General features: G+C 36.2%; 1 protein-coding gene across 2 annotated transcripts in view; it reads left to right on the top strand.

The window, feature by feature from the left end:
* The first annotated feature begins 1,417 nt into the window (after positions 1-1,417).
* LOC150100700 (short coiled-coil protein homolog) overlaps positions 1,418-9,289 on the top strand; it is a 61,796-nt gene continuing 53,924 nt past the window's right edge. Inside the window, exon 1 of one of the 2 annotated variants that reach the window (XM_090401389.1) lies at positions 1,418-1,957. The gene's annotated coding sequence lies outside the window, so the exon portion shown is untranslated. Of the gene's footprint in view, positions 1,964-9,289 lie in introns of both variants that reach the window. The other variant, XM_090401388.1, reaches the window with a different exon arrangement.

The following is a 9,289-nucleotide window of genomic DNA, read 5'->3' as shown; positions in this document are numbered from 1 at the left end:
CGCTATTTCAGATAACAATATATGGTAGTAGGGTTAAGAACAATGAGATGGAACCACTTGTCTACCTCTCTTCACCGGATGCCGTTTATAATTAGGAATAGCTTTGAGCCAGGTATGTCTGACTGGCTACCAGTGGAGATTTAGACTTCCCCCTCAGTCTCCAAATGCTAGAGCTAATACGACCTCTCCTAGTCCCTATAGGGAAGAAAAGGCGTTAGTGGATACATATTATTTTATTTATCATAATAATAAACACATTTCACAGAAATTAAACAAATAATAATTTTTAAAAAATTAACGAACAACATGAGATGGTTCACGTTTCTCTTGCTCAGGAATCTATTCTCACTATGATTTCTTTTGCTATTATGCCACTTAGATCACACTGCAGCATTTGTTTAAACAGCTATCAATAAGCCAAAAGTGGCTCTTCCTGCTCAATCAGGTCATACCTTCTGATCCCGCTTCAAGTTTATTAGAAACAGTCTTTCTTCCCTTCTATGCTTTCACTTCTCTCTCTCTCTCTCCCTCCTCCTCCAGGCTTGGAGAGACTTGTAACTGGCCTAGTATCAATTAAATAACGGTTTTACCTCCTACATGTGCACAATATTTTGTTCCAAAATTAATACCTATCATATTTTATAACAACCTTTCTATTCATCTGCCATCTACTCAATATCCGCAACTTTATTAGAAGCTTATTAGAAACAGTCTATTAGAAACAGTTTATTAGAAACAGTCTTTCTTCCCTTCTATGCTTTCACTTCTCTCTCTCTCTCTCTCTCTCTCTCTCTCTCTCTCTCTCTCTCTCTCTCTCTCTCTCTCTCTCTCTCTCTCTCTCTCTCCTCCTCCAGACTTGGAGAGACTTGTAACTGGCCTAGTATCAATTAAATAACGGTTTTACCTCCTACATGTGCACAATATTTTGTTCCAAAATTAATACCTATCATATTTTATAACAACCTTTCTATTCATCTGCCATCTACTCAATATCCACAACTTAAATACAAATCAACTCTGTATTCAGCTTGTCTCATAAAAATGAGATAACGTTTACCCATTGGTCTATTGCTGTATTATCCTCACCACAGTTCTGTCGAGAACAGTGGTTAGTTGTTATCTTTGGAACTACAACCAGTGCAACTAAGGCTATGACGCCAGTGTATTAATCTGTAAAAACTGCATGTGTTGTATTGGCTGGTTTGCTGCTTGTTTTGGAGGAATAACATACTTTTTTTCAGGAAGAAAAGCTGTACCATCTGAGTATGTGACTGTCAAACTTACTTAAGAATCCTTAGAATAGTTCTTCCGGTCCTATATGGGATTCAAACCTCTTTTCAATTAAAGGGCATGACAGAAGTATTTTTTTAAAGCGATTTTTATTTTAACCGCTTGGCGGTCCACCAGTTCGTTAATGATCAGATATATGAATTTTAATATTCTTGCTCCATAGTAAATATTCTAACTAATATAAACTTCAAACTTTTCAAACCAACTTCTTATACTTTTCTTTAATTCAAAAATATTTTTTTATAACTTAAGTCTATTCCTGCCGAAAAGCAGCAGTCTTGAGATTTCGTTTATTTAAATAAGTGAAGCGCTCTATCGAATACACAACGGAAGCGGAAAGTTTCATTCCATCCTGGCATTTCATCGATTGAATATAGCAAAACCAATCAATAGGCATGGCGGTGTTTTGACATTTTCGTATGCAATACACCCATTGAATATTTTCAGTTAGTTATATGTAGTGTGTGTGTATATATACTTCGGCGATATTCTCATACCTGTTAATTAACAAAGTGTCATTATTTGCTTGTGTACATTTTAACTCATTCACAATTTGACACTTCAAAAAGAAAAAAAAAAAAAAAAACTTTTTTTTAAATCAGAAGGGTTGAAAGCCAAGGTTAAGTTTGATGCTGTGGGCAGTCCAGTCCTGTGCATATCCGAAGTGGTAACGGTAAATGCTTATTTGCACTTAAATGTGCATATATAAAATTAGAATTGAAATATCTTTCAGTTTTGATTAGCCGTTAATCATAAAAGTTATGAATATAAGGAACCATCAATCAATGGTTGTTAAAAAAAAATAATGACAGGCGAAATATTCTGACGAAATTTTTTTTTAGGAGCTGGTTGAAGTTTATTTTATTTTTAAATTTAGCTACGCAGCCTGTTTAGTTACGATTATTGATGACTACACTGTAGTCATCAATTATTAGTATTAGGATTATTGATGACTACACTGTAGTCATCAATAAACCTAACTAAACAATGTAGTCATCAATACTATTATATTGTGTAGTCTGATATACTGCACATCTATATGTGAAGGAAAGTGGAAAAGATTAACAGAACTGGGCACATTTAGCTTAATTTGAGGGATGGGGAGAAAAAAGGAAGCAATTATAAATGTAAGAAAATCTCATAACCAATTTTTAATTTCAACTTGTATTTTTAAAGATATAAAGTTTACCAATCTGTACAAAATAAATAAACTGTTTGTGTTTGTAAATTGCATGTGTCCTACTGGTCAGTTTGCCTGTTTGGAGGATGAAAAACCTCCATATGGGATCAGCTAACTCACCTTCATTTGAAGAAATCCATATAAAGATTCCACTTTATATGGATCATATGCATATCACTCTGTACTGTTGTATTAGATAATCTCATATGGAAGTGCAATGAGTTTTTCTTCTGGAGACATAAGTTTCATGCAATGAATACAAGCCAGTTGTTGAGCATATATTAAACTTGACAAGAATTTTTATTCTGATTTTAATCCTTAACCCAAATCATAAGCAAACAAAATATATTCACGACTAGTCTGCTTGTATATAGAGGCTGTTGACTTCACATCAATTACTTCAGTATTGCAAAATACCAAGCACACTTTCTTTTGGACTGTGAAAATACTTGATATGCTTTGTTTGTTTTTGCTTGGGTAAAAGATTAAAACAAGAATGTAATTTTCTGTCTAGCTTATTAAACTTTATCACAAAGTGAAAAAATCTTCTACATCCACCTCTTATCCAGAGTATTTAATAATATGGTAATAAACCATTTTGCTAATTGTATATGGAAAATGCTTTTCATATACGAGTGTAGGTGAGTAAGAGATGTATGGGGAGTTGAGTAAACTAGATGTTAATAAGGCTGTGGGACTTGATAACATATCACTGCGTATTCTGAAATAATGTTCCAGGGAGTTGACACCTGCCTTGATATATTTTTTTAATATGAGTCTTGCACTCAGTTCCTAAGGAGTGGAAGGAGGGCAAGATTGTGCCACTTCATAAAGGAGGTGATTGAACTCAAGCATCAAACTATAGGCCTATCTGTGTGTCAGGTGTTGTGGTTAAGTTGTTGGAAAAGCTTGTGAGAACTAGGATTCTGAGTTGGGTTGATAACAATGGTATTATCTTTGATGGACAGCATGGATTTGCTAAAGGGAGGTCATGTTTTAGTAATCTACTTACTTATTACAATAAAGTGACTGCTTTCTTGGATAGAGGAAAAGGATACACAGTAATATACTTGGATTTCACAAAGGCTTTTGATAGAATACCTCATAATAAGTTGACAGTCAAACTAGAGCAGATGGGGTTGGATATTAGATTGGTGCATTGGATTGGAGACTGGCTATTTGATAGGTATCAACAAGTTGTGTATGGGGGAGCGATATCCAGGAAAAGGCAAGTCACTAGTGGAGTACCTCAGGGGTCTGTTTTAGGTCCATTACTGTTTAACTTGTATATTAATGATATAGGTGAAGATTTGGATGGAGATATTCAGTTGTTTGCAGATGATGCAAAGTTGGGACGAACCACGAAGTGTAATGAAGATGTTGTGGCCTTACAGGAAGACTTGAATAGATTGAGTGATTGGGCACGGAAATGGGGATGCGAGTTCAATGTTACAAAATGTAAGGTTTTTAAAATTTGGAAAACAAAGATGGGATGCAGATTTATGCTTGGTGAGAATATATTGTTGGAGGTAGAGGAAATAAGAGATCTGGGGGTGATAGTGGATAAGGATCTAAAATTTAGGGGACACATCGCCAAAATTGTGAAGCCAACACAAAGGCTTCGGGAATGATGCGGAGGACACTGACGTGTAGAAGTAGGGAAATTCTTGTTCCATTGTATAAGGCTTTGATTAGGCCACACATGGACTCTTGTGCCCAGATTTGGTCACCAGGTTTTCAGAAGGATGAAGAGATGTTGGAAAGGGTCCAAAGGAGACTGACTAAGGTAGTTTCTGACCTCTGGAATGTCGAGTATGAGGAAAGATTGAGATGTAATTTGCAGAGTGTGGTGGACAGGAGGAAGAGGGGAGATATGATAGAAACCTACAAGTTGGTAAGTGGTTATTATAGGATCGATGCTGGAGAAGTTTTACAGAGAATAGTGGGAGATCAGGGGAGAACCAGAGGTCATCCCTGGAAACTGTATAAAGAGGATGTGAGTAGGGGGAGTGAGAGGCAGTTTTTTTCGTGCAGATTTGTGAATTATTGGAATGCCTTGCCTGAGAATGTGATGTCTGCAAAGAGTTTAAATGTATTTAAAACATGGTATGATGAGCTGTGTGTGTGATAAAAGGACCTCCCAGATGAGTCTTTGACTCCATGAGGTCTTGGGGTGGTAATAATAATAATAATATACAAGTATGGATATCATACTTTATCCAAGTGGCTAAAGTATGGATATCATACTTTATCCAAGTGTAAGCAAACTTTGTTTCTTACACTTGGATCATGAGGATCATCTTCGATGCTCTCTCTCTCTCTCTTGGTGAAACTGTTTAGCCTGTTCTTTCACGGTGGAATAAGAAGGAGAAACTTCCTCATAAACATCATCCAATTGCTGTTTGATAGCACTTGGAGAAAGCCCTTCTTTGGTGAAATAGTGCAGTAGTCAATTTTTAACATTAGAGCCATTTAATGTGCCACATGTTAGTCAAACGAGTGCCTCCAAATGAATGACACACATAGAGAGTTGAAACTGGTACACCAACCTTCCCCATAGATGGTGCTATCTGTCACGCATGATATTTTAAAATTGGTTCCAAAATTGTATGTCAGGCTGGAAACTTTTGGAACCTATCTTGTAGAACAAAGAAATGTTATTCATTTTTATAGTTCTGGACCATGTTTTGGAGTGCCACCATACAGCTGGTTATAAACTAAGATGAGATTACAAATAAGAGTAAAAGTAAGATAAGGTAACTTGAAATACAATAATATAATAAAATAGATAATTAAATAAATTAAATCGAAGAACATGACAAAATTAAAGAAATAAATATAAAAGGGAACGGCCTATTTCCTGCCATTTATGAGGCTCCCCAAAATCTTGGAAGTGACCTAATGAAAAACTACCACCATGCTTATTGGAGAGATCTGATGCCATGTTTGATCTCAAAAGTAGTGGAGATTTTAGCTTCTGTTTTCCACTCTTCTTTTTTCTCTACTCTGCCAGATTTTGTCTGGATGAAATATGAGTAGCATGGTATGTTGAGGGTATTGTCGAGACACATTATAAGAATAGACTTCAGTCTATCTTACACTTGGATAAAGGATTAAACCAAATATATAATTGGTAGCATAGCCAAGTAAAAAAACTTCCATCAACTTATCTCTAATCCAGAGAAAATTAATAATAAGGTGTGACACCTTTTGGCAACTGGTATATGGAAATATAACTTCTCCATTATTTTCACCTTAGTATCACCACCTCTGGGTTTGGCTCCCACTGATGAGACTTCAATAAAGGTCGAAACTGGTCTGGGTAGTGACCCTTCCCTTAATACATAGCATTATACATGTCCACAAGGAGATGTGCTTTGCATTATGGGATACTAAGGCAAGTGATGAAAAGTTATACCACCTTTGCCACAAGTTACCCCAGTCCTGAAAATACTTCAGACGCAAACTTTGTTTGCTTACACTTGGATAAAGGATTAAACCAAATATATAATTGGTAGCTAGATTTTCATTAATCAGCTAGGTCAATGGAACTGTTCAGTTCCTTAGCACATTCTCTTAAAACAGTGAAATCCCACATAGTCACACTACCTTATTGACATTCAGAGTACTCAGTATTCAAAATACATTCTCCATATTCACTTCTAAATCTTCAGCTTTCCCCACTGCTCAAATAAAATATGCTTTTTGGGGGGATGAAATACCCTAATAAAGCAATCATTAGATGGCTTCACTATGTCATCTCATTTGTCACTTGACCCTCCTCCCTTTCATCCACAATCATTTCTCCTCCTACTGACCACAGAAAAAAATATTTAGGGTTTTCCTTGGCCTGTAGGGCTAGTCTCTTTTCATATTTCATTTTTCCTGGCTTGATTCTTATATTCCTAGTACAACTGCTCTCACTCCTCTCATTATACTTTTTCATAACCTGTTTTTCATCTTCAGTTCCTATTTGATTTCATTAGTCATCCACTTTATGCCAAATCATGCTATCTTTTTTACTTGAGATACGCAATTTGCCATTGCTGCTGACAAATATTTCTTAATCGGCTTTCAGGCATTGCAAATATATCTTCCTTTTATGGAACTACCGATTTACAAGATTATTATAGTCGTATGTTTATAATTTCATGTAAATTCCTTTCTCCTTGATACTTCTGCATGTCTCCTCAGCCTCTAAGAACATGGTCACTCTCACTAACCGGTGCAAAAATGACATCTCGGTTACAATCAGATCCTGATGCTAGGACCAAATCCAAAATACTTGATCCTGGTGTTCTCTCTACTGCATAGTAGCTTTTTATTTTGTATTTTGAATGTTGACTTTATTTAATATACAGTTAAATGTTGTTATTAATATCTGATCTCCATGGAGTCAAAGAACTCATCGTGGGAGATTATACTCTCTCATGCCAAAAGGTCATCGAACCGTACCTTGAACCCTTTCACAGTTTCCGTATTCACTATGCTTTCAGACAGTGCATTCTACTCGCCCACTCTCCATGTAAAGAACCTGCTTCTCAATCCCCTGCTCATACCCTCCTTATACAGCTTCGATAGATGACCTGTGGTTCTACTCTTGCCTCCCTCTACTCTATGAAATAACTTCTCCACATTAATCTGATAAAAACCTCTCACCAACTGATATGTCTGAATCAAATCCTCTCCTCTTCTATTCATGAGGCTCTGTGAGTTGCATTCCCTCAATCACTCCTCATACCTGATATTCCATAGACCTGACACTAACTTCATAAACCTTCTCTGGATCTTCTGGAATACATCCTCATTCCCCTTTGAAAACCAGGCATCCAAATCTGTGCACAAATCTGAGCAGGGGATAGTCAATATGTGGTCTGATCAAAGCCTTATACAGGGGAACCATAACCTCTTTGCTTTTGCATGGCAATATCCTCTTCATTATTCCCATAATCAATTGGGATGTTCTTACAGTTTTAGTAATGTGACCCCTAAAATTCAAGTCTCTGCCCACAATCACTCCCAGATTTCTCATCTCCTTCACCTCCTTCAAATTTTCTCATTAATTGTATACTCTTCATCCCAGCCTTGCCTACCAAATTTCAAGACTTTGCAACATTAAACTGATAGTCCAATCATTTGCTCACACAGCCTATTCAGATCCTCTCACAAGGCCACAGTGTCTTCTCTACTTCTCATAGCCCATACCAACTTTGCATCATCGGTTGCACATCTCCATTATGTGAGTGAGGATCACTGTTGATGAGAGATCAGTAATGGATCTGAGTTAAAGAGCTGACAATCTAAAGCAACAAATAACCACAAACTTGACAGTGGTGTAGTCAATATTTGCATTATTATTATTATATGGGCACCTCTATGGAGTCTTCCGACTCCATGGAGGTGCCTGTATAATAATAATAACCGTATAATAATAATAACCTTAACTGTTACTCTGCCTAATTTCGCATCATCAGCAAACAACTGAATATTTCTTTTCCTTTAGTTTTACACAGTGATCAGCATTCATTTTAGACAGATTATGGTCTCTACAGCCGTGTTATAAATAACTATTTTAATTGATAATGTGGGAGACCTAATCTATCATACCTCTTCTTAAACCCATTAATAGACAAAGCACTCACAACTGACTCTGGCAGCCATTCCACTCATTCACAACTCTCCAAGCAAAAAATCTAATCTTCACATCTGTACTAATCACATCTTTATTCATCTTCCAGGGATGACCTCTTGTTCTGGTCCCTCTAGCCAAGTGCTGAAACATTTCCCCTGCATCTATTCTATAAAACCCTTTAAGCATCTTAAATGTTTCTGTCATATCCCCTCTTTTTCTCTTATCAACTAACTTCTGCAATCTATCCACATACGGAACATTTCGCAGGCCATTCACCATCTTTCTCACTTGCCTCTGAATCCTCTCCACTGCGTCCTCATCCCCAAGAAACCAGGGTGACCAGACTTGAGCAGAGTAATCCTGATGTGGGTGTATCAAGGCCTTGATACACCCACATCTGGATCTTTAATCTATGAGGCCTTATAAAGAAGAATAACAACTTCCTCATCTCTTCCTCATAGATTGAAGATGTGTGTTTTTCTACTTGTCAGTGTGTTCTTCAAAAGACAAGTAATCTTATGGGCTACCTTAGCAATATGTCCTATATATGTCCTATTAATTCTCTATCTACCACCATCACCACCCATAAATCTCTAGCTTCATCTTTTCCTAGAATACAGTGCCATCAATGATACATGGCTTGTAATCTATTTATCCCAAAATGCATAATTTTATATTTCTTGATATTAAACTGACATCCATTAACTATTTGCCAGTACTGACAGACTATTTAAATTATCCTGGAAGCTCTCCACATCACCTTAACTGTTACTCTGCCTAATTTCGCATCATCAGCAAACAACTGAATATTTCTTTTCCTGTGTTATAAATAACTATTTTAATTTCCCGATGTTTCGACCTTCATGTTAAGGTATATACATATATACAGAGACAAGCTGAATTACATTTCACACAGTATGCTAAAGAGACAATGATTTGATCAACAGTTATTCTACTGGCATGACCTATAGTGCAAATAGAACATAGAAAAAAATAAAAATAAATAAAAAATACAAAAATAAATTAATTACTTATATTAAAAAACTACATCAAAGCTATATTCTATTTAAGATAACATCAGAGAAACATTCTTTCATATAGATAGTTTTCTTACAGTAACAATGATGTCCTAATTTAACATGACAATCGTTATATTAGATTTAAGATTCTGGATTACCTATGGTCCT

The sequence above is a fragment of the Typopeltis vanoorti genome, chromosome 12 (genome assembly GCF_054136105.1).
Source record: "Typopeltis vanoorti isolate ZY-2024b chromosome 12, IOZ_Tvanoo_1.0, whole genome shotgun sequence".
NCBI classification, from domain to species: Eukaryota; Metazoa; Arthropoda; class Arachnida; order Uropygi; family Thelyphonidae; genus Typopeltis; species Typopeltis vanoorti.
The sequence above is the reverse complement of the archived record's forward strand: the minus strand, read 5'-3'. Positions and strand labels throughout refer to the sequence as shown.